General features: G+C 34.8%; 1 protein-coding gene across 6 annotated transcripts in view; it reads right to left on the reverse strand.

Moving 5' to 3' along the window:
* Positions 1 to 26,273, reverse strand: part of FBXW7 (F-box and WD repeat domain containing 7) — a 219,646-nt gene that overhangs the window by 133,769 nt on the left and 59,604 nt on the right. For all 6 annotated transcript variants that reach the window (XR_011501963.1, XM_014868521.3, XM_070504910.1 and 3 more), the window contains exon 2: positions 12,675 to 12,722. The gene's annotated coding sequence lies outside the window, so the exon portion shown is untranslated. The remainder of the gene's footprint in view (positions 1 to 12,674; positions 12,723 to 26,273) is intronic.

The following is a 26,273-nucleotide window of genomic DNA, read 5'->3' on the forward strand; positions in this document are numbered from 1 at the left end:
AGAAAAATAGTCAAGCCAGAGGGATAATATCATCATATCAGCTGACTCTATAGTAAAACAAAGAGCCCATTTTTACACTAGTTTCTGCCTAGTAAGCAAGATGGTGTCACTATTCCAACTTTTGGGGGCAAATAAGGCACTACATTACCATAGCCAAATTAATTACAAGGGTAGCCAAAACATGCAAAGAGCAAACCCAACAGTCATTCCCAAGATTATTTTTATAGACAGTAGTTGATCCAGTCAACCCTGGTGATAAATGGGGAGTCATATCACAGACAGACTGCCCTCATATTCATACAACAGTGATTCCAAACCAGGGGGTGGGCAGGGCAAGAATTATAGTTTGAAAAAGCACAGTCAATACTATAATAAATACACCAATTTTCTTTGCACTACAAACTAGAGAAAGTAATGCTTTATAAATCCCTAATAACACCTTATGACTGCCTGTGGATAATAATAGGTATGGGTGGGGGGAGGGCAGAACCTTCTTCCATATGTATAAAATAGAGGATAATGATGGTTTTAATAGCATTAGAGGAGGGGGAAAGGAGGGAATCTGGGAAGAAGAATGGGCTAGGGTACCTACATGTCTATTTCTAAAAGTCAGGGATGAATTAAACCACAAACTCTCTCCAATGGCATCACTCTACAATAACTGAGATTCAAACTGGAAACCCCAAGTTATCCAAAAATAAAACTATGGTCATGATATGCTCCTTTCATAAAAAACAAAGTGTATGATATATTATTAAAACAGTTATATCAAAAAAGACTTTAAACTGTTTCACTATCCAGAAAATATTCTATGGAATTTTTTTTTTTTTTAAAGATTGGCACCTGAGCTAACAACTGTTGCCAATCTTCTTTCCATTGCACCCCACCTCCCAAATCCCCCCAGTACATAGTTGTATATTTTTTAGTTGTGGGTCCTTCTAGTTGTGGCATGTGGGACACCGCCTCAGTATGGCCTAATGAGCGGTGCCATGTCCGCGCCCAGGATCCCAACCGGCAAAATCCCGGGCTGGGGAAGCAGAGCATGCGAACTTAACCACTCAGCCACAGGGCCCGCCCCTGGAATTTATATTTTATCATAAGGTTATTAATCATATTGGAGCAAGAATTGCTAATTTCATAACAATGGATTCAGAGAAGCCAGAAATCCTCAAAAGCAAGATCTGTGGATGTACTATATATAAATACATATAACTATATAAATAAAGATGTACTATACTTACTCTGAGTTAAATAGCCAGTCATCCATGTCAAGTAACAATACTAAACAGATGTTTACTTTATACTATTAATAGTATAAATAGTGATACTCAACCATTTTCCCCCAGTGGAACCCTTTCCAAATGAAATCTTACATGGAGCTCCAATCTTTAAAAAGTATGAACAATATTATTAGTGTAAAATTATTTTATGAGTTATATTTACTTACACAAAGAGAATTAAAACAAAGTTCCTGTCTAATAAAAATAAAAATATGTAATCATGAATTTTTATCTGTTTCAGTAATTTATTTCTGTACTGTTTTGGTCAGACCATATCAAGAAAATCCTGATACATAAAGACAAGTGGCTGAATAAGAAATTTCTAAAGATATACTGGAATATTTCAATCTAAAGCCAAATCACTAAGTTTCCAACAATTGTTAACTTACTATAAATGTATAAAATAGAAATACCCAAAACTTAAAATTAGTACTAATATTTTCTGTAATACAATATGCTTGAGATGAGACATACTTACCAATTCATTAACTACACAAATGACCATTTACATTACAGGCACAGCACAAAAAGAACACAGAAACTATACATGTATCTGAGTCTTGTCCACACTGAGCTGAGCCCACACCCTCCACTCTCCTCACCTATGCAGTAGAGTCATCACTCTTAGAACTTTACGTAAGAGACTATATCCAGTGGAAAAAACTTTCTTAAAAAACATCAATGAGTTACAAACTTTCTTTAAAATGACAAAGAGAAAGAGAAAAGCAGCTCCTAATATGTGGGAACTGGCCTAGTACTATTGGCTAGCCCTTGATGCACTTCGTTGAACATAAACAATTTCACAAAACATCAACATCAGACAAGGCCACCCAGACCACGATGGATCAAGACTAAAGCAAGACCACTTGTAATCATATCTGAACACAGACAAAATCTAAGACACAAAACACCAAACACCCCTCTCTCACAGATAATAGGAGTGAATACGAGCTACTTTTTTAACAATTATAGCATTAGTCTCATTATATTGTGCCCGCCTTATAGATGAGATTTATTGAGAGATCAAATCATAAAACTGTTCTAGCTTTTTGACAGTACCCGATCCAAAGCGAACTCCTGTTACCTTGGACCATCCTCCAATTCACCTAACCAAAGCTCAAATCCTTTAAATCCTTTCTAACACCCTCTTACCCATGGTTTCCCAGTGTGTGTTCTCCCTTGCTACAAGCAGTAATAAACCCAACTTGTCTAACTACAAGTTTGTTCTTAGCGCTCTTTGCTGGAGGGTATTGACAACACGTTCACAAGAAACAGCAGGAAATGCTTTTAAAAAGCTGCTCTAACAGCACAAGTTAATATACTAGTAGTGTCTAACAGTTTAAATTTTGATATACCACAACTATTTTTTAATTTATGTTTTTAAGTACCATAAACATTAAAACTCAGTGTAATAATTGATTCAAGAAAGAATCATCAATAGATAATAAAAACATTGGATGAAAACTTGGAAGGAAAGTGTATACTCACATGGCCTCAAAGTATCACTCTCAGATACTCACAAATTACAAGGGAAAAGCATCCTTATATTTGAGAAATCTGGCCATCACCACCTTGAGCAAATGATCAAACTTAATATCAACAATGAAGCAAACTGGTATGTGTGATACACTTAAAAGCATACACTATCACCTATGTTACAGTCTTGCCAAAAATGTTTTAACCTGAATCCAATCACAAGGAAACAACCAGAAAAAATTGAGAATGTGCGATTTTCTACCAGGCAACTGGCTGGATTCTTCAAAAAGTCAGTGTCATAAAATACAAAATAAAGGTGAGGGGACCTTTCAGGTTAAGGGAGATTAAACAACCACGATAACCAAATACAATAATTAATCCTGGATCCTGGATTGGGCTGGCAGGACTAGGTGGAGAAGGAAAGCAGCAGACAGCAGTGGGAATTATAAAAACTTTAGAAGGAAATTAGGAAGATTTAAAAATGGACAGTATCATTAGATTTTATCAAATTAAGGCTAATTTTCGTAGGCATAATTATGATATTGCAGTTATATATTAACCACATAAGCAGCAATTACTAAAACAACTGAGCCACCAAAAAAAATATATATATATACCAGGAAGGTTAAAGATTTGAACATTATCCAACACGACTTAATGCACCTTTATAAAATCCTATAACATAAAACTGCAGAGTAAACACTGTTTATAAGTGAACTTCATTCAACAACAGGCCATAAACACGTCTCCATAAAGTTCAAAGATTTGATATAATAGTTTATCCTGTGACTACAAATTTAAATCAGAAATTGTAAATAAAAGGAAATCTAGAAAATCAAAAACACTGGAACATCAAGCAACATACTTTTAAATAATCCACTGTCAGGGGCTGGCCCCGTGGCAGAGTGGTTAAGTTCGCGCGCTCCACTGTTGGCGGCCCAGTGTTTCATTGGTTCGAATCCTGGGCGCGGACATGGCACGGCTCATTGAACCACGTGGAGGCGGCGTCCCACATACCACAACCAGAAGGACCCACAACAAAGAATATACAACTATGTACTGGGGGGCTTTGGGGAGAAAAAGGAAAAAATAAAATCTTTAAAAAAAAAAATAATCCACTGGTCAAAGAAGAAATCCAAGAAAAATGAGAATATATTTTAAACTGAACAATATGAAAATGTAACATCAACATTTGTGGGAAGCAGCTACACGGGGACAAAAAGGGATATCTTTAGCTTTAACTGTTTATACTAGAAAACAAGAAAGAAGTAAGCTTTCAATACAAGAAGCAAAAAGAGGGCCAGCCTGGTGGCACGGTGGTTAAGTTTGCACATCTCACTTCGGCAGCCCAGGGTTCGCCAGTTTGGATCCTGGGTGTGGACCTATGCACTGCTTGTCAAGCCATCCTGGGGCAGGCATCACACTTATAATGTAAAGGAAGATGGACATGGATGTTAGCTCAGGGCCAGTCTTCCTCAGCAAAAAGAGGAGGATTGGCAGTGGATGTTAGCTCAGGGATAATCTTCCTCCACAAAAAAAAAAGAGAGAAGCAAAAAGAAGGAAGAGGTAATTGAATCAAAAGTTAGTATAAGAAAATAAAAAAGTGAAAATCGATTAAACAGAAAATAAACAAATGATAAAGAAAATCATCTCCAAAAGTTGGTTCTTTGCAAATAATAAAAAATTAATATACACCTAGTAAACTAATAGGGAAAAAAAGAAAAGAAACTGTCAGCATCAAGAATCAAAGAGGAAACATCACCACTGATCCTACAAACACTAAAAAAATAACTAGGACATCTTACAAACAACTTTGTGCTAACAAATTCAACAAAATAAATCAAACAGAAAAGTATTGTGAAAAATGAAAGAGACCAATACTGCCAAGTAAAAAAATTTAATTCATAAATCCAAAAATTTCCTTAAAAAAACCTCTTGTCCAAAATGATTTCACTGGTGCATTCCACCAAATATTTAAGGAAAACATATGCCAGTCTTATACAAACTATGTTTGGCATACAAATATATGCCAGTATTACACAAAATAGAGGAAAAGAGGACACTTTTCAGCTTTGAGAAAATTTTAGCAAACCAAATCCAGTGATATACATAAACAATTAATAGTTTAAAAAAGAAAAACTATAGATGCAGAAAAGCCAGTGGACAAAATCAAATACCATTAATGATTAAAAACAGACAAACAAACCCACCCAGCAAAAAACCTCCTCAAGCAGATAAAGGGTATCTATGAAATCCTATGGCTAACAACAGATTTAATAGTGAAATATTGAACATAATCTCCCTAAGTTTGGGAACACGGCAAGAATGTAGAAATTCAATTTTATACTGTAGAAATCCAACATAAAGAGGTAAGAGAAAGAAAAGCAGAGAGATCAAAAAGGAAGTAAACTCTGTTCACATACCATTGTTTTCGTAGAAAATCCTAAGGAATCTACCTTAAAAAGGTATTACAAACAGGAAATAACAGGCAGTGATAGGGATGTGGAGAAACTAGTAGTAAACTGATGAATGTGGTAAAGTGGTGAAGTCACCGTGGAAAACAGTTCAGCAGTTTCTCAAAAAGCTAAACACAGAGTTACCACGTGACCCAGCAATTCCACTTCTAGGTATGTACCCAAGAAAACTGAAAAGAGGACTCAGATACTTGTACGCCAATTTTCAATGCAGCTAAAAGGTGGGATAGCCAAAAGGTGGAAACAACTCAAGTGTCCATCAACAGATGAATGGATAAAATGTGGTATATTACAATGAAATATTATTTCACCATAAAAAGGAATGAAATTCTGATGCATGCTATAACATAGAAGAACTTTGAAAACATTATGCCAAGTGAAATAAGCCAGGCCCAAAAGGACAAATACTCCAGGATTCCTCTTACATGAAATGTACAGAATAGGCAAATTCATACAGATATAGAAAGCAGATTAGATATTACCACGGCCTGGGAGAGGGGGAAATGAGGAATTACTGCTTAATGGGTACAGAGGTCAGTTTACTACCTTTAAAAAAAAAAAAAAACCTGCCATATATTACTGAGAAAAATTAAAAGATAACCTAAAATGAAAGATATACCATGTTGATAAATGAGAAGACTAAATATTAACATGTCAATTTGTCCTATAAGTCTTATCATGACATGTTATATTAAATATTGTGTAATATAGCAAGTCTCAAATTCTTCACCAGATACTTAAACAAAGAAGATATTCAAATGGTCAATAATACACAAAAAGATGCTCAATATTGACATCAGAGAAATTCACAAATTAAGCCAGAAATACCCCAACTTTAGGCTATTGTTTTCATATATATATAATAAACCCAACAATACAGTATTATAATTTTTGCTTTAATCATGGGTAATTTTTTTAATTAATAAAAATATATATTGTTTTTATAATTACCCACATATTTACTATTTTTGATGTTGATTCCTTCCTGTAGATGGCACTTGCCATCTGGTGCTGTTTCCCTTCATACTAATGAACTTCCTTTAATGGCTTGCAATGGCGGTGAGCTGTGGAAAAACTCCATCAGTTTCTGTTTACCTGCTCAACGTTTATCTTGCTTCCAGGGTTTCCCTCAGAAAATTTCCAGCTGCTTGGTTAGCCCTAACTTCTGTCCCATGCCACTGGAACTACAGGAGGCTAGGATGCACCCAAATGCAAGAAAGCCACAAATATACAATTCTTACACATTGCAGTTGCAGGCTTTAAAGGATAACCTCTCATCTGGGTTCTGCCTTCTTTTGGTCATTTTCTGTTGCTTTTAAGTAGCTAGAGTTTGTCTTTGAATATTTTATCCAAATTTTATAACTGTTATCTAAGGAATGGTTCCCTCAACTACTTGACTGGCATCACTGCATCATTACTGGCTATCAGAATCTCAAAATTCTATTAATGTTGACTAAAAAACTTCTCATGTCCATGATTTCCATTCTTTCCACCAGATTAGGACCTTCATCTCATCACACAAGAATTTAAAGTACTCCCACCTTCCAATCTGCTCTCCCTTAACTCACATAGTACACTGAGAGTAATTTCTTGTCCATCAAACTGCTTTTATCATTAGAACGTTTTCTGTGAAAACCAGGAAACATGCAATCAGAAACCTAATTTTAATTTTCAACTCCACCACTACCTGTGAAATCATAAGCAAATCACAATCTCTGCAATCCTTATTTCTACCATCAGCAAACAAGAATATCATCTGCTTCATTAGTTAAGCTCAGGACCGAAATATGACAACATAGACAAGAGTTGGTCGAAGATGTTATAGGGCTTGTGACATGAGAATAGGTGAACAGTTAAAATCATTAGCTTAAAAAAAGAACAAACTGAAGAGATTCGGAGACTCAGATAATGATTTCATTCAGTGATTCAAGCATTTACTGAATTCCAACCACATAGCAAGCATTGTACAAGGGAAATTTTTCAGCTTCAGAAATAACAATTTTGAGGTGCTGAGGACATAACGACTGAGGTAAAATGGGTAATGAAGGAAAACGCAGCACTTGTGAGTCATCATAAATTTGTGATAATTTCCATAATGAAAACAGAGACCATTACCTAGAAATGATATATAATGAGGAAGAGCAAAGAGCAAACTCTCAATTCAGTTTACACTTAACAGGTATATACAAAAAAGCAGTAACAAAACAAACATCTAGTCAGAGAGAGAGTAGAAAAACCACTAAAGTACAATACTGCAGAAGACAAGGAAGAAATGAACATTAAGAAGAAGCAAAATACTAAAACTGAAGAAGATAGGACAGGAGGAAAAATGAAAAGACACAGATTTAGCAATTGGAACTCAGTCTTACCTTGGGGATGATACAGAGCATTTTAACATCAGCCTAACCAATGTTTATCTACTGGTTAGGTGAGAAAAGTGGTTTACTTTCACTTGAGGAAGCAGAACACTAGCAGAAAAATAGTCAAACTGCAGAAGTTAGGGGCCGGCCTGGTGGCGCAGCAGTTAAGTTTGTACGTTCCACTACGGTGGCCAGGGGTTCACCAGTTTGGATCCTGGGTGAGGACCTACGCACCACTTGTCAAGCCATGCTGTGGCAGGCATCCCACATACAAAGTAGAGAAGATAGGCATGGATATTAGCTCAGGGCCAGTCTTCCTCAGCAAAAAAGAGGAAGATTGGCAGCAGATTTTAGCTCAAGGCTAAGTTTCCTCAAAAAAAAAAAAAAAACTGCAGAAGATAGCTGAATAAGAGTTGAGAAATTGGACACCTAGAGTCACCTATAAATCAAACAAGGTTGGTGATAATGGGAAGGATGGTGAATGAATAGAAGCGAGGTATTTTTCAAGATTAGGTGTGAAAAAGCAGATAACCCAGCATGGAGCAAAAGAGGGAGAATAACAGGAAACAGCAAGGTTCTAGTGAAGGGGAAGAAGAGATAAGACTACGGATATAGATGTTAGCTTTCAAAAGAAATGAAAACATCTTATCCTTTGAGTAAAGATAGACTGAGGAAAGAAAAGAATATAAAATATGAAATGAAAAAAGAAGAGAAATAAGGATAGGACTGGTCATTTGAGGAGAGTGAAAAGACTCCAAATAACTAAAATGCAGAATGAAATAGAAGATCAAAAAGAGATAAGGAATATCAGAAGCAAGGAGGCTAAGCTAGGGGAAAAAATGTGAATTTATACTAGGAACCTCTCAAGACAGTAAACTGGTACAACTCTAGGAAAGCTAGGCAATCCATGAATAGGGAACAAAGCAGACGAAATAAACAATTGTAATTATTTAGATTAATGGACTGGGAAATTTGTGAAGAAAGATCAGGAGAATGGAAACCTTGGGTATTATTCAGAATAAAATTGAGATGGCTACTAGATTAAATATGGCTTAATCTAGATTAAGTTTTTCATTTAAAAAGTGAGTTCTGAAGGAAAACTTCCCTACATGACATGGTTATTACAGTAACTATATTGGGAGAAAAGAGAGTTAACGCTACTGTGCAAAGTTTTCAGGCATTTCTGGAAAAACAATGTGACATTTAGAATAACCTAAGTCCAGGTGAGCTTTCCTGAGTAAGATTACTAAGCAGTGAAAGACTCTTCTGATGAAGAATACTTCAACTGTTCTATCCATACAAGCCTGACACCATTATCTCCAAGGCATATTATGGATCAGCGGAGTAGCAAACTCTAGGACACGTGGTGAGAAGCTGCTACCTACAGTATAAGGCAGCCTCTATTGATTTTAGTGACAAATTAGTGGTTGAACTAAAGGGTAATCCTTCTTACCCTTGTAAGAAAAAGGGGTCTCTACTACTAATATTAAACCCCCATTTCAAATATAAATACTCAAAAAAATTAATATATACTCAATTATTATGTTATGAAGCATATGGAACAAGAGAATGGGGAAAGAATAGTGCACAGACGCCATTTTGCCTTAATTCAGCCATACATAGGTCATGAAAATCCTCTTAATTACCACATTTGACATACACATAGGAGAAGGTAACTCTCAACTAAATCTTTTCTTTATTTTGATATCAAAATTGAAAACTGACCACCACCATGAATGAGATATGTCAGTTTTTATTTCCTTTTCCACTGCAAACTGGCCACGGATGGTATAAAGCAAACTATAAAAACATCAATGTAAAGAACAATGTTACCCATCCAATGGGCACTTAAGTGATTGTTAACCAATGGCCACATGATTTAAAATCAACTAACAAAAAGAATTATCAACGATATTAGCTCTAGAAACTTTCATTAAACTAGACTTTTGGTTATTTGACGTTAACACAGAATACTGTTAGATAACATGAAAGATACAAACAAAAGTAAACTCCCCTAACAAAAATACAGCTATTACACTAATTACAAAATCTTGTCCTTACACAGAAAGACAATGCAACTAAGAGTAGTACATTCCACTGTTATAAGCCATTTCTCTAAAAAGCTAAATAAGACAACATTATAGGCCAATATATCCTGAAATATGCCTTCAATTGATAAAAGAAGCCACATAATGATTAAAAAATAAGGAACAAAAATGCTCTCATAAAAATTAAAAACACACATACTTAATAAAGCAGAGGGAACATATACATATTCCATACGCAGGTTTACAAAAACACCAAAATATTATTGCCTACAAATAACCTGCACAAGATTAACATCAGTAAGATTCTCAAAAATCTATTCTCTCCTCACAGGAAAGATTAAAAAAAAAAAAAAAAAAAACTCTGATAATACCCTTCGCCTAAAAGCAATGGTTTATTAAGGTATGCAGTCACATATGCAATAAGTGTCATGATAAACGAAAGTAATAAGTTCTTCTCCAATCCAAAAAACTAAACATGAATTCACAAGACTAATATCAATAAACATATCACACACAGCTAACATTTTCATGGTAACACATGGGATTCAAAACATAATGTTTTGCTTAAAATAATTAGCTGAGGAATTGAAGCACAAATACAAAGATAATTGCTTCCTTTGGGCTTTGGCTGTCAAACACAGAAAATGCCAATGCTTTATAGTCCTGTGACAATTAAAATCTTGTCACAGACCCAGACTATCAATGAATATCTATTTAAAAATAAATTTGCAATATGACACCAAAAGCACAAGCAACAAAAGAAAAAACAGATAAATTGGACTTCACCAAAATTGAAAACTTTTGTGACTCAAAGAAACTAGAAAGAAAGTGAAAAGACAATCACAGAATGGGAGGAAGTATTTGCAAATCACATATTTCATCAGGGACTAATTTCTAGAATATATAAAGAATGCTTACAATTCAACAATAAAAAGACAACCCAATAAAAAAATGGGCAATGGATCTGAACAAACATTTCTTCAAAGAATATATGTAAATGGTTAATAAGCACATAAAATAATGCTCATCCTTACTTATTATGAAAATCAAAACCACAATGAAATACAACTGCACACCTACTAGGATGGCTAAAATGCAAAAAAGACTGACAATAACAAGTGTCTCTGAGGGTGTGGAGAAATTGGAACCCTCACACGCTGTTGGTGGAACTGTAAAATAGTGCAGCCACTTTGACAGTTTCTCAGAGTTAAATATAGAGTTACCAGATTACCCTGCAATTTCATCCTTATAAGTATATTCCCAAAAGAAATGAAAACATACGTCCAAACAAAAACTTACAGGAGAAGGTTCACTGCAAAAGCATTCCCAAAAAAAGCAGATACAACCCATCAACTGACGAATAGGTAAACAAAATGTGGCATACGACGAAAATTTTTTTTGACCATACAAATGAATGATACATGCTTCAACATGGGCGAACCTTGAAAACATTATGCTAAGTGAAAGAAGCTAGTCACAAAAGGACAAATATTGTATGATTACATTTATATGAAATGTCTAGAATAGGCAAATCCACAGAAACTGTATATTAGTGGTTGCCTAGGGTGCAGGGGGGACGCGGCAGAATGGGGCGGGGGTTGAAGGGAAATACGGAATGACTGCTAATGGATAAAGGATTGGTTTGGTTTTTCTAGGGGGAAGGAGGGACAAGTGTCTTAAAATTACATAGTAGTGATAATTGCACAACTGTGAATATACTAAAAACCACTAAACTGTACGCTTAGGGATGAATGTTCCGGTATGTGAACTGTATCTCAATAGAGGAGTCACTAAAAATTAATTAATTAACTTGCAAAAATATATATCATAAACACATACAATGTAAAGATGATTGTCTCCCTCAAACAAACTGAAAGTTATGCATCATTGGGGAAAAAAATGACAGTAAGTTATTCTTTTCTACTTAATACATCTCTGGAAATCAGTTACCACATTTTAAAGTAGTAAAAATTTCTTTAAGAGATTTTTGTAATACCATGTGCTCCTAAAAATGTTATATTTATTATAAATATACAGTAAACAGGGTAGTACAATTGTTGGATATTTAAGCATCAACTATGATTATTATAGAATCTTAGAAACATCATTTGGTTGAATATTTATTGTTTCAAACACATTAAGAAGTATAATAAAAGAAATTAATGTTTATTATTAAACATTTCTTCACATACCTAGGAAATTTCCTCTAGCTAACCAAATAAATATATTCATCCTTAAAAATATTTTACTGACTACGTTAAAACAATAAAAAAACTATACCATGACACTTGGTTAACCAATGCCTCAGTACTTCCCCCCACTGCTGAAATATATTTAATAATTTTAAAATCTGTCATGATTAACCAAAGTATTGTTATATCTACACAGTCACCACAGCATGCAAGTCTAAAATACTATATAGTTGAAGTAAAACACATTCTGAGATTAACTCTACTTTTACTCAAAAATAAAAAAGAGCTGTATTTAGTTAAATCATAAGCTTATGAAATTCTTAACTACAGACAACTATCAAATTTTTCATATTATAATGCTATTACAAAGAAACTGGAGTAGCCCAGATAGGAAACAGCTTATGGCCTGACCATAGTACGGGTCTTCATGTTGCCTTATGGTCGTGAATAGGACCTAAGATAAGGAGGGGTCGAGTAATGGATGGCTAAAGAAGAAATTTGTACTGTGACATATCAAAGGCTAATAGAAAAATCTCAAGTAGGGAAAATCCTGTTCCATTCAAAAAGTATTAGCATTCCTGCCCAATAAAACTATTAGTTTCCTTGAACTCTTTTAATACTGAGGTTGTACACTAAGAGAATTTTCTGGATACAAGACATACAGAGGATATCAGAAGAGGATCAGAATAAGTATAAAGAGAAGAAATTTCAGTACCAAGTAAAAATTGAAAGAAATATAAATTATAATTGTAATTGACACTGGTTATTGTAAATGTCATTAATGTAACATATATGTAAAGTCAAGTAATATGCAAAGTAATTAACATGGTGAACATGTACTTACCAAATACTTAGATAGCCTTTTAAAAGTTCTGCTGATGGCTGACACTCCCTAAATGATAAAAAAAAGAAAAAAAGAAAAGAAATAATTTTTCAACTACTCCGTAAAATCTACCCAAGAATATCATTTATATGAGAGCAATTTGTTTTTTACAACACTTTAAAAACCAAAATGAATGCTTAAACTTTGGCACAATCTTATAAATAACTGAAATTTTACATGTAACATACGGAAAAATAATGAATTATCAAGATACTGGCAGAGTTTACTACACTACAAAAAGAATGAGACTCTATATCAAATCGAATTTAAAAAATTACAGACCAAGAAAACAGTGTGCTAACAATGTCTTAGAGAAGCATTCATATGTTAAATTCTTCCTGTCCATCAATATACAATGTCATATTCGACATTCTGGTATCTAGCTACCTTTTAAGTAGCACCTAGACGATGTAACTGTATCATCTACAGAGTTAAAGTAGAGCCAGTGAAGTGGAAAGATATTTCACAAAGTATTTATTCTATTTTTATTTTTTAAAAATTAACATAAGGAAGCATTTTAAAATCCACCCTATGCTGGTACTAAAAAAACAAAATTTTTTTACCCATAATAAACAAACAATGTATAAAATGACATATTGTTTTTACTATTTACAAAAGTTAGCTGTAAATTTTATAATAAACACAGTATATATCCTTTCAATCAAGTCTCAAGTCAAAATAACCTTCAAAAAGTTCAAATTTCAAGAATAAAGCACTAAATACTAGTAAAGCTCTTACTGTTTGCCAGTCCCATTGCTTAGGACTTGAAAAAACTTACACACACTTTTTGTTAATCACCTCATTAACTCCCCATTTTATCGATTAAAAAAAACAAGGCTTATAGAGACTCAGTCATCTGCTTAAATACAGTAGCCACCTTTGACTGTACAACCCAATGTCTTTAAGGCACATACTGTGACTCTTCAAAAGCAAAACAAAACAAACAAATAAGACAGAACATGACAATATTAAGTAAAACTGACAGCCTCTTTTAGAGTCAGAAAAAAAAATTTTTTTAATTTCTTTTAAAGAATTACCAGAATAAAAAAATAATCTATCTTAACTAGCAGAAAATGTTACCATACTAGAAATTACAATACCACACATAAAAATAAAATATTTTCTTATGAGTGAGCTATAGCAATAGATTTTCTATCACTACCACTGTTAAAATCAATCAAATGAATTATATCTATCCACAGGTCATGGAAAAAGGAGGAAGAATAAAGTATATTAGAAACCTAAACAATAAAGTTTAAAACAATAAAGCTTCTATAAGATGACAGGAAAATATTGTCATGACTTTGAAATAGGCAAAGATTTCTTAAACAAGACACTAAAATCAAAACACAACAAACTGGACTTCGTTAAAATTAAAGAATTGTGGGAGTCGGCTGGGTGGCGCAGCAGTTAAGTGCACACATTCTGCTTCAGAGGCCCGGGGTTCGCCAGTTCGGATCCCAGGTGCGGACATGGCACCGCTTGGCAAGTCATGCTGTGGTAGTCATCCCACATATAAAGTAAAGGAAGATAGGCACAGATGTGAGCTCAGGGCCAGTCTTCTTCAGCAAAAAGAGGAGGATTGGCAGCAGATGTCAGCTCAGGGCTAATCTTCCTCAAAAAAAAAAAAAACTAAAGAAGTGTGTTCTTAAAAAAGTGAGAACGCAAGCTACAGAGTAGGAAAAAATATTGGCAATGCACATGTCCAACAAAGGACTTATATACAAAGTGTTTTTTAAAAAAACAACTTTAAATCACAAAGAAAAAGACAACCCAATTTTTAAGACAGGCTAAAGACCAAACAAAACTTCACAAAAGATAATTTCAAAAACCAATAAACATATTGAAAAGGAAGGTGTCCACCATCACTATCAGGAAAACAGATACACAACACAAGAAGATACTACTATCCACCAAAATGACTAGCTTTTATCTAAAAACCAGATAATACCAAGTGTAAACGAGAATGTGCAGCAACACATTCTCATACTCCGCAAGTAGAAATGTAAATTGGTATAACAAGTATGGAAAACTATTTGGAAGAATCTACTAAAGGTGAAAATGCACACCCAATGACTAAATAATACCACTCCTGGGTGTACAATCAATAGAAATGTGCACATATGTGCACAAAAAGATATGTACAAGATTTATCATAGCAGCATTATTTTTAAGAGCCCAAAAGTCCACTGGCAGTAGAAGGGAGAAATAAACCATAGTATATTCATACAACAGAATCCTAAACCTCAGTGAAAATGAGAAAACTAATGCCACACACAATATAAGAAACATCTCACAAATGCACTGCTGTGTGAAAGAAACCAAGAGGGGAAGAAAGCATATACACAGATCTTTTTTAAGTTCTATTTTTATTAAATTTAAAAACAAGCCAAACTAATCTCTGACTAAAAAGTCAGAAGAGTAGTTACCTTTGGGGTAAAGAGTTATTTGGGACAGGAGACAGGCAGGCCTCAGAGGTGTTGATATCTTGATCTAGGTTACGGTTACAAAGGTATGTTCACTTTGTAAAAGTTCATCAATATAGAAAAGTTCATCTATACTTTTCTATACGTAAATTATACTTCAATTGTTTTAAAAGTTTATTTTAAAAAATAAAATAAATGAAAAATTACTTCTCAGTAAAATAATTTCAGGTCATCAAACTAATGACATGTAACTCCCTAACTTGAAAATCTGAATTTCCTAACAATGCATTTCAACTTATTTCTAATGACTGCATAAAGGTAAATTAAATATGTCTGGTCATTTCGTATTAAGTTTTTTGTTTTTTGGGTTTTTTTGAGGAAGATTAGCCCTGAGCTAACATCTGCTGCCAATCCTCCTCTTTTTTTTGCTGAGGAATACCTGCCCTGAGCTAACATCCGTGCCCATCTTCCTCTACTTTTTATGTGGGATGCCTACCACAGCATGGCTTGCCAAATAGTACATAGGTCCACATCCAGGATCTGAACCGGTGAACCCCGGACCACTGAAGCAGACCGTGCGAACTTAACAGCTGCGCCACCAGGCTGGCCCCTGTATTAGGTTTTAACAATAGTTTCAATGTAAATATAAATTTTACTAGCAAGGGATTCCTTCTGATTTTCTATTAATAGCAGAGAAAGTTTTGCATAAAATCTTCCTAATACCTGTGCTGCACAGCCTCAAATTAGGTTTACAAATGTGTAATTTCACACACACTAAAAATATTAATAGCTAGCTCAGAAAATGATTTCAAAAGCAATCAGATGGCAAAGTCAGGTATTTATAAAAACTTTACAAGGCAAACTATTTGGCCCTGTTCCTTAGAAAATCATAGGCTTTTGTAAACCATTAACCTTTTGAAGAAAAGCCTTGCAAATACATATTCTTACATATCTAAAAATTCTTAGGTTAATATTTACAGTGCTTACCTTGTTTATTCAAAATATAAATGGTCTTATCTGTATTTCCTTTTATCCATTTTTCCATTATCTTTACCTAATAATAACTTTTTTTTATCTAACCAACTTCTGTTCCTCTCTCTAAATTAAATAACATCATTACGTGATCAAATTTGAAAACTTATCCTTGATGGAAAGCTTCCTTATTACTCACAACAGCCTAGCTGTCTTGAGCTGGTGGACTTTTTTGTTGTATGAGTCTCTAAGACATCAGGATGGCATAGCCGCCAATAGGTCAGTTCCCTGAACAGTTCTCAGATGCAGAGCATTCTTTGGACAAACTTTACTTTAGACAACTCATAAACCCTTACAATAACTTTCCTCAGTCTTGGATTGTTTTATCTGTTAAGAGTCTTGCCTGGGAGAGTTCTCTGCAAACCTCCAATCACCCAGGAATGGTTGTCAGGTTTCTACTTGAAGGTAGACAATCTTTAGGTCACAGTTCTGAGACATAAGGTACACAAGCAACACTTTCACAAAACGGATTTTTTTAATCAATTTAAACACCACCCCCTCTCTCAAAGCCAGACACCTGCTTCTTCTAAATTCAGGTACTTATCTTTCTAAATGGCATATTTATACCAAGAAATACTTAAGACAATGCTCCCACTTTGGGCAACTTTTGATATGAACAAAATTGTTAATTTGAGAGGCACCTTAGAACGAAAAGGATAAAAACACCTTCCATCAAGAGAAGTTTGCCTTCCCAAAAGAAAAAGATGAACTGCACAGAGGTCACACATCTCAGCAAAACAAGTGACAAATACTGAAAGGACCAGGATGGTGGTTTAGGGTCCACCTTGAAGCTGAGAGCCAATAGATCCCATCCCAAATCTACAGAGACTACAGAACTGACATGGGTTTATTAGGAAAATTACCTAACTTTATGATTTCTAGTAACACTAAAGACCCCAGAGAGGACAATAAGGATGTAAGCAAAACAGTCGTCCCTAAAATAAAAGATGCAGAATGAATTCAGTGATACTGTTCATTCAGCAATAAATCTAATAGAGACTGCTCATGAATTATAATCATGTAAATAGTGGTATTGAAAAGACAGCATCTTTAAATAGTGCTAATGATATCTTTCCTAGGATACTGTTATTTGTTGCTGTTGTTTTCTTAAAAAAAAAAGCAGTGTCTCAGCTAGTCAAAAGTTTTAAGTAGTTAATAGATATCAGATCTTGAATTATCTGGAACAAAGCACTAGAACTCATTTCTCAAACACCCATCACCCATTCAATTTAGCCTAATTACAATATCTCACAAACCAACCGAGAGCTAATCAACAGCTTATCTCCACCTTATACAAAACTGAATCCTGCTATATCCTTTGAATGCCTTCAAAAAACTTCACACCATCATAATTTTTTGTAAAAGATGTAAATTTTTACTTTTAGAATCTCATGTAGCATTTCTATTTCCTTAACAAAGAAAGCACAGCACTCAGTATTTCTCTCTCAAGTATCTTGTCTGATTGCTAGAAAACTGCAAAGCAATGCTTACGCAATATCTCCAACAGTTTGAAAAGAGTCCCTCAACATTCTGATGACATCCTCATAGACACTACCAACAAATTAAAAAAGTAAACCCATGGTACTTTTAAAATATCTGATTCACCCCAGTTGTCAAAACACCACAAAATGTAAGTTTCAATACAACTTATCTGCATTTTTATAATCCATTTCACTACACAATTACACCATTATAAAATTATGCCCTCACCATTTTCTTCAACATTTCCACAAACCTTAAAAGTACTTCTAAATTCCTCACAGTTCTTGTTAATTGACAATTTTTACAATATACTTCTTATGAAGCCTGTGCCTTATATACCTTTCACTGCCATCTTCATATTCCTTGATTATTTTATGGCAGTGACATACAACCACTGTGAGAATTCTAATCCTCTCACAAAATACGAAGTTTATTTAGAAACAAAAACTGCTGCTCAGATTGATATCTGCAACTGGGAGATTCTGCAATAAACTGAAACTTTATGGAGTCCTAACATCTCACATAATCCGTAAGACTACAACTGTTTAAACTGAGTCAAAAATATAAAGAAGGAGGGGCCGGCCCAGTGGTATAGTGGTTAAGTTCACGCACTCCGCTTTGGCAGACTTTACGCACAGCTCATGAAGCCACACTGTGGCAGCATCCCACATACAAAGTAGAAAAAAACTGGCACAGCTGTTACCTCAGCGACAATCTTCCTCAAGCAAAAAGAGTTAAGACTGGCAACAGATGTTAGCTCAGGGACAGTCTTCCTCACAAAAAATAAAAAATAAAAAAATAAGGAAAAGAATGTTATAATAGCTGAGAAAAGAGTAAACGTATTAACTTTTAAACCTTGTGCTATAAAATGTAATGCATACTATCCTAAAGAAAAGATGGGTTTCCCAAAATCACATCCATCAATAATATTTAACAAAAGAGAAAAACAGAAGCTCAAAAGGATTTATTTGAAATAATATAGTTAGTAAAAAGCAGGCCTATCTAGAACCAAGTATTCTGAATCCCAAAATCCTTTCTATTCCCCCACTGGCTACAGAGCAATTCAGATTTAAGGTGTAATCTTATAAAAAGGTTAAAACGTTTTCCTTTTCCATTCAAAAACAAATTATTCCAACCAACCAGGGAGGGATATACATTCTTTGCAAGTGTGTAGGAAACATTCACCAAAATAAAACAAGTTTTGACAAATTTTTTAAAAATTAGAAGAACAAAAATAACACAAATTATATTATCCTATGGAATTAGGCTAGAAATGAGTAGCAGAAAGATAGCCAAAAAGATCCCAAATATAGTATTCAAAAACACATCTAAATAACCTATGGATCAAAGAGGGCTCACAAACAAGTAGGGTTTATGGCAGGAATACAAAGCTGGTTCAAAATGTGAAAGTCAAACAACGAAGGAGACCAGATTAATGATTTAACCAAGAAAAACTATTATAACGATAGCTACAGAAGAGATGCTAGACAAAACTCAGCACTCATTCCTGATTTTTTTTTTAAAAAAACTCTTAGCAAAGTAGGAATAAAAGGGAATTTCCTTAACCTAATAAAAGGCATCTAAATAAACCTAAAGTTAATTTTATATTTAATATTAAAAGACTAATAAAAGACCAGGAACAAGGAAAAGGCATTTGTTCTCAGCATTTCTATTCAAAATTGTACTGGAAGTCCTGGTAAGTGCAGTCAGGAAAGAATAAAATATAAAAGACATACAGATTGGAAACAAAGCAATAAAAACTGTCCTTATTCATATGAATGTCTACATAGAACATTTAAAGGAATCTACAAAAAATTCCCAGAACTAATAAACAATTTTAACAATGCATAGAATATAAAGTCAATATACAAAAATCAATAGAATTTTTATATACTAGCAACAAGTTAGTATATTAAAATTTTTAAAAGCAGTAGCATTTACAACAGCATCAAAAATATACTTAGCTATAGATATACAAAATTTGTGCAGGATCTTTATGCTGAAAACTCAGAACACTGACAAGAGTAATCAAAGACCTGAGTAACTGAAAAAATATACCATGTCCATGAATTGGATGGCTCAATTCTCTCAGATTAATATATAGATTAAACACAATCCCAATCAAAATCTCAGTAGAACATCTTTGTAGTTATCAACAAGTTGATTCTTAAATTTATATGGTAAAGTAAAGGGACTAGAATATCCAAAAACAATTTAAAGAACAAAATTAAAGAACACTAAATAATTTCAACAACTAATGTAAAGCTACATTATTCAAGGCAATGTGGTATTAACAAAAGTCTCATGTCTCCTATCAGTATCCATGAAATTATGGTTGAGCAGTTTGTTAGATTTGTTAGTCTATGCCCCAACTATAGTCAATGAAGATGAAATTGAAAGTTTCTACACAAGCATCCAAGAAGAAATTGATTATACACCAAAATACGACATGCTGATCATTATAGGTGACAGGAATGCAAAAGTAGGAAATAATGCGGAATCAAATGTCACTAGAAAATTTGGACTGGGATCAGAAACAAAGCAGGAGACTGGCTCATGGATTTCTGTGAAGCCAACAATCTGTCCATGGCAAATACTTGCTTCAAGCAACGAAACATGTATACATGGGTATCACCACACGGCCAATGTAGAAATCAAATAGACTATATAATTAGAAGCAGGAGATGAAGAAGCTGTATTGTCTCTGCCAAAACAAGACTAGGAGCACACTGTGGTACTGGCCACGAACTTTTTATATCAAATATCAGAGTAAAGCTGAAGAAGAGCACTAAAATTAGGAATATAGTGCCAAAATATAATGTAAACAACATTCTTGACAAATTTAAAGCCCATATAAAAAAACAGATTTGCATGGCTAAACTTAATTGACCAAGAACTGGAAGAACTATGGACTGAAAACAGAAATATTTTAATAAGGAAGAATTCAAAACGATAATACCTGAAGTAAAAAGAAAAGAAAAATCAAGACAGATGACAGAAGAAACACTAAAATTTGTTAAAGACAGGTGAAAAGCAAAAGGTGACAAAAGCAGGGTTAGAATCCTGAAGGAAGTTTTTCAGTGACTATCACATAGAGATAAAGAGAAGTATTATAATGGCCAATGCAAAGAGACTAAAGAAAATAACAAAAAAGGAAGAACGAGAGGTCTCTTCCGGAAGATTCAAGCAATCAAAGGGAAATTTAAAACTAGATTAGGAATGGTAAACGACCAACAGGGAAACACGCCATCTGATCAGGAGAACATAAAGGGAAGGTAGAAACAGTATACTGAAGATCTATATAGAAGAGACAAGGATGACAGATTCCTTTGAAGAAGATTCCTACGAGGAAGACCACGTAATTGTAGAAAGTGAAGTGAAAGCTGCCATGAAAGTACTAGGAAGAAATAAATGTCACCAGCGCTAGATGGGATATTGATAAAATTATTTCAAGCCACAGAGCCTGAATCTGTCAAAATCCTAACAAGAATATGCCAACAAATATGGAAATCCAACAATGGGCTACAGACTAGAAATGCTCAATATATATTCCAGTCCCCAAAAAAGGACATGCCAAGGAATGCAGTAAGAATAGGACCAGTGCTCTAACCTCCTGTGCAAGCAAAGTAATGCTCAAGGTGCTGCAACAAAGGTTTTTACTTTACATGGAGCAATAAACGCCTGATGTCCAAGCTGGACTTTCAAAAGGGAGAGGTACATGAGATCTAATGTGATTATTCGTTGGCTACTGGAGTGCTCCAAATAATTTCAGAAGAAGGTTATTTTTTATAGATTACAGTAAAGCATTTGCACAGATCATGAAAAGCTACAGCCTGCTCTGAAAGAAACAGGCATGCTTCAGCATTTTATTGTCCTGATGTGTAACCCGTATTGTGGACAAGAATCCACTGTCAGGACAGAATATGGAGAGACAGAATGGTTTCCTATAGAGGAACGTATCAGACAAGAGTGTATTTATCTCCCTGTCTGTTTAATCTGTATGCAGAACATATCAGATGATAAGCTGGGCTAGATTCAGATGGAGGAGGAGTGAAAATTGGTGGAAGAAATATCAACAATGTAAGATATGCACATGACACTATCTTATTGGCAGAAAACAGCAATGACGTGAAACAACTTCTGATGAAAGTAGAAGAAGAAAGTGCCAAAGCAGGACTGCAACTGAACATCAAGATGACAAACATCAGCAAAGTGATGTCAGCATCACGGCAGAGTGAGTTTTCCTAGTAATCTTTCCTCTCCAATAGACAATGAAAAGGACATTCACACTCCAACAGAGGACATACAAACACAACACAAATAATGTCAGAGAGACCCATGCAGCCATACAACCGAGGGCAGAGAGGCTGGAGCCCCCCTCGGAGGAGGTGGAATGAGGTAAGAAAACTTTACTTCCTCCCCTAAAGACTGCAATCTAGGACCATGGGTGGCCTCCAACAGGAAAGGAATGGGGGAGGGGACCTTTGTTCATGGGAACATCAAAGACTCCCAAGGGCCCTTGCAGCCTAGAGAAAAGCCCTCTACCAGGGCAAAAACTTTCGCGGGGAGTGATCTTATCAAGCCAACACCCCAGGAGAGCAGATAGCGAGAGCAGAGGGAGAAAACCCTGAGAGCACACAGGAGAAAGCACCCCTCCCCCCACCCGCTCGGTGCGGCTCCAGCCCCTGGGATTTTGGCTGAAGTCAGAGGGCTCAGAATACGTGGCTCTTGACCCCCACCCAGTGGTAATAGGTGGTAACTGTGACCAAATAACAAGAGGATGCTAAAAACAGAGCCACTCCCTCTAGCAATATCAAATATTATATTAGATCTCCAGACCAGAGAGAAAATGACAAGTTCTCAGAAACCAGTCCTGAAGACACAGAAACACATAATCTAAATGACAAAGAATTTAAAACAGCTATCATCAAAAAACTCAACAAGGTAAAAGAGAATGTAGAGAAATAATTCAACAAGTTCAGGAACTACTTCACAAAAGAGACTGAAACCATAAAGAAGAATCAATCAGAAATATTAGAGATAAAAGACAAAATGGAAGAAACAAAACAAAATATGGATTCCCTGAATGCTTGAGCGGACACCACAGAGGAGTGTATCAGCATAATCAAAGATAAACATGTTGAAATGCTCCAGATATTGGAGGAGAGAGAACCAAGACTAAAAAGAAATGAAGAAAGTTTCCAAGAAGTATCTGACTGAATTAGGGAATGCAACATAAGAATTACAGGTATTCAAGAAGGAGAAGAGAAGGAGGATGAAGTAGAAAGCTTATTCAAAGAAATAATAGCAGAGAAATTTCCCAAACCTAGGGAAGGAAATCCACATGGAAGAGGCTGCCAGATCTCCTAAAGATGTCAACGTAAAAAGACCTACTGCAAGGCATATAGTAGTGAAACTAGCAAAACTGCATGACAAGGAAAGAATACTAAGGGCAGCAAGGCAGAAGAAAATAACCTTCAAAAGAACCCCCATCAGGCTTTCAGCGGATTTCTCTGCAGAAACCTTACTGGGTAGGAGAGACTGGAATGACATATCCAAATCTTTGAAGGACAAAAACTTTCAGCCAAGAATACTCTATCCAGTGAAAATATCCTTCAGGTATGATAAAGAAATGAAAACTTTCCCAGAGAAACATAAGCTAAGGGAGTTCATGAGAAAAACAACTTAGGAGGGGAAGAGGAAAGGGACTGAATCGGCTTAGTCTAAGGAAATTAGAGGTCATTAGAAAAGTGACTATCTTACCCACGAGATTATGAATACAAACCTCAGGGTAACCATTAAATAAAAAAGCAGAACAGAGACACAAATAATAAATAAGCAGAAAACAAAGAAACACAATATAAAAAACTACATAACTCAACTGGCAGACCAAAATACACAGGACAAGAAACAAAGGAAATGTAGGAGAACCAGAAAATGAGTGACAAAATGGCAGCATTAAGCCCTCATATATCAATAATCATCCTAAATGTAAATGTACCCAATAAAAAAGACACAGAGTGGAGAGATGGATTAAAGAACAAGACCCACCAATATGCTGCCTCCAGGAAACACATCTCAGCTCCAATGACAAACACAGACTCAGAGTGAAGGGAGAGAAGACGATAGTCTAAGCTAACGGCAAACAAAAGAAAGCAGGTGTCACAATACTTATATCAGACAAAGTAGACTTCAAGATAAGACAAGTAAAGAGAGACAAAGAGGGGCAGTATACAATGATCAAAGGGACATTTCATCAAGAAGAAATAACACTTATAAATATCTATGCACCCAACATAGGAGCACCAAAGTACATAAAGCAAGTATTAATAAACCTAAAAGAAAACATTAATAATAACACAAAAATAGTAGGGAACCTCAACACTCCACTCACATCAATGGACAGATCATCCAGACAGAAAATCAACAAGGAAACAGTGGAATTAAATAGACGTAATTAAGACAGTTGGACTTAATAGACATACATAGAACACTCCATCCAAAAACAGCAGAATATACATTCTTCTCTAGTGCGCACAGAATATTCTCAAGAATAGACCATACATTGGGAAACATGGAGAGCCTCAATAAATTTAAGAACACTGAAATAATAACAAGTCTCTTTTCCAATCACAATGCTATAAAGCTAGAAATTAATTACAAGAAAAAAGCTGAGAAACGCACAAATACGTGGAGACTAAACAACATGCTATCAAACAAGCAATGGATCATTGAAGAAATTAAAAGAGAAATCAAAAACTATCTGAAGACAAATAAAAATGAAAACATACCATACCAACTCATATGGGATGCAGCAAAAGCCGTATTAAGAGGGCAATTCATCACAATACAGGCTCACCTTAACAAACAAGAAAAATCCCAAATAAGCAATCTCAAACTACACCTAACTGAATTACAAAAAGAACAAACAAAGCCTAAAGTAAGAAGGAGAGAAATAATAAAAAGCAGAGTAGAAATAAGTGCTATTGAAAAAAAAAGGCAGTAGAAAGGATCAATGAAACAAACAGCTGGTTCTTTGAGAAGATAAATAAAATTGACGAACCCCTAGCCAGACTTACAAAGAAAAAAAGAGAGAAAGCTCAGATAAATAAAATTAGAAATGAAAAAGGAGAAATAACAACAGATACCACAGAAATACAATGGATTACAAGAGAATACTACAAAAAACTATATGCCAACAAAATGGACAATCTAGAAGAAAGATAAATTCTTAGACTCTTACAACCTCCCAAAGCTGAATCAAGAAGAAATAAAGAATCTGAATAGATCAATCACAAAGAAAGAGATTAAAATACTAATCAAAAGCATCCCAAAGAATAAAAGCCCAGGACCAGACAGCTTCCTGGGGAATTCTACCAAACTTTCAGAGAGGATTTAATACCTATCCTTCTCAAGCTATTCCAAAATATTAGGGAAGATGGAAAGCTTCCTAACACATTCTACAAGGCCAACATCACTGTGATACCAAAGCCCAACAAGGACAATGCAAAAAAGGAAAACTACAGGCCAATATTGCTGATGAACATAGATGCAAAAATCCTCAACAAAATAATGGCAACCTGAATACAGCAATACATCAAAAAGATCATATATCATGATCAAGTGGGATTTATACCAGGGATGGTTCAACATCCACAAAATCAATCAATGTGATACATCACATTAACAAAATGAGAAATAAAAACCACATGATCATCTCAATAGATGCAGAGAAAGCATTTGGTAAGATCCAACAGCCATTTATGACAAAAACTCTTAACAAAATGGGGATACAAGGAAATTGCCTCAACACAATAAAGGCCATATATGACAAACCCACAGCCAACATCATACTCAATGCAGAAAAACTGAACGCCATCCCTCTAAGAAGAGGAACAAAACAAGGATGTCCACTATCATCACTCTTATTCAACATAGTACTGGAAGTTTTGGCCAGAGCAATTAGGCAAGAGAAAGAAATAAAAGGAATCCAAACACAGAGTGAAGAGGTGAAACACTCACTGTTTGCAGACAACATGACCTTATATATAGAAAACCCTAAAGAATTTCATTCTTTCGATTTCATTTACAATCGCAACTAAAAGAATAAAATACCTAGGAGTAAATTTAACTAAGGAGGTGAAGGATTTATACAATGAAAACTATAGGACATTATTGAAAGAAATAGATAATGACATAAAGAGATGGAAAGAGATCCCATGAGAGAAAAGATAGTCTCTTCAAAAAATGGTGTTGGGAAAACTGGACAGCCACATGCAAAGGAATGAAAGTAGACCACTATCTCATGCCATACAAAAAAATAAACTCAAAATGGACCAAAGATTTGAAGATAAGTCCTGAAACCAGAAAACTCCTGGAAGATAATATAGGTAGTACACTCTTTGACATCGAACTTAAAAGGATCTTTTCGAATACCATGTCTTCTCAGACCAGGGAAACAAAAGAAAAAATAAACAAGTGAGAGTTCATCACACTAAAGAGCTTCTGCAAGGCAAACGAAATTAGGATCAAAACCAAAAGACAACTCACCAATATTTTGGGAGACAATATTTGCAAATCATATATCCAACAAGGGGTTAATCTCCATAATATGTAAGGA

The sequence above is a fragment of the Equus asinus genome, chromosome 3 (assembly GCF_041296235.1).
Source record: "Equus asinus isolate D_3611 breed Donkey chromosome 3, EquAss-T2T_v2, whole genome shotgun sequence".
NCBI classification, from domain to species: domain Eukaryota; kingdom Metazoa; phylum Chordata; class Mammalia; order Perissodactyla; family Equidae; genus Equus; species Equus asinus.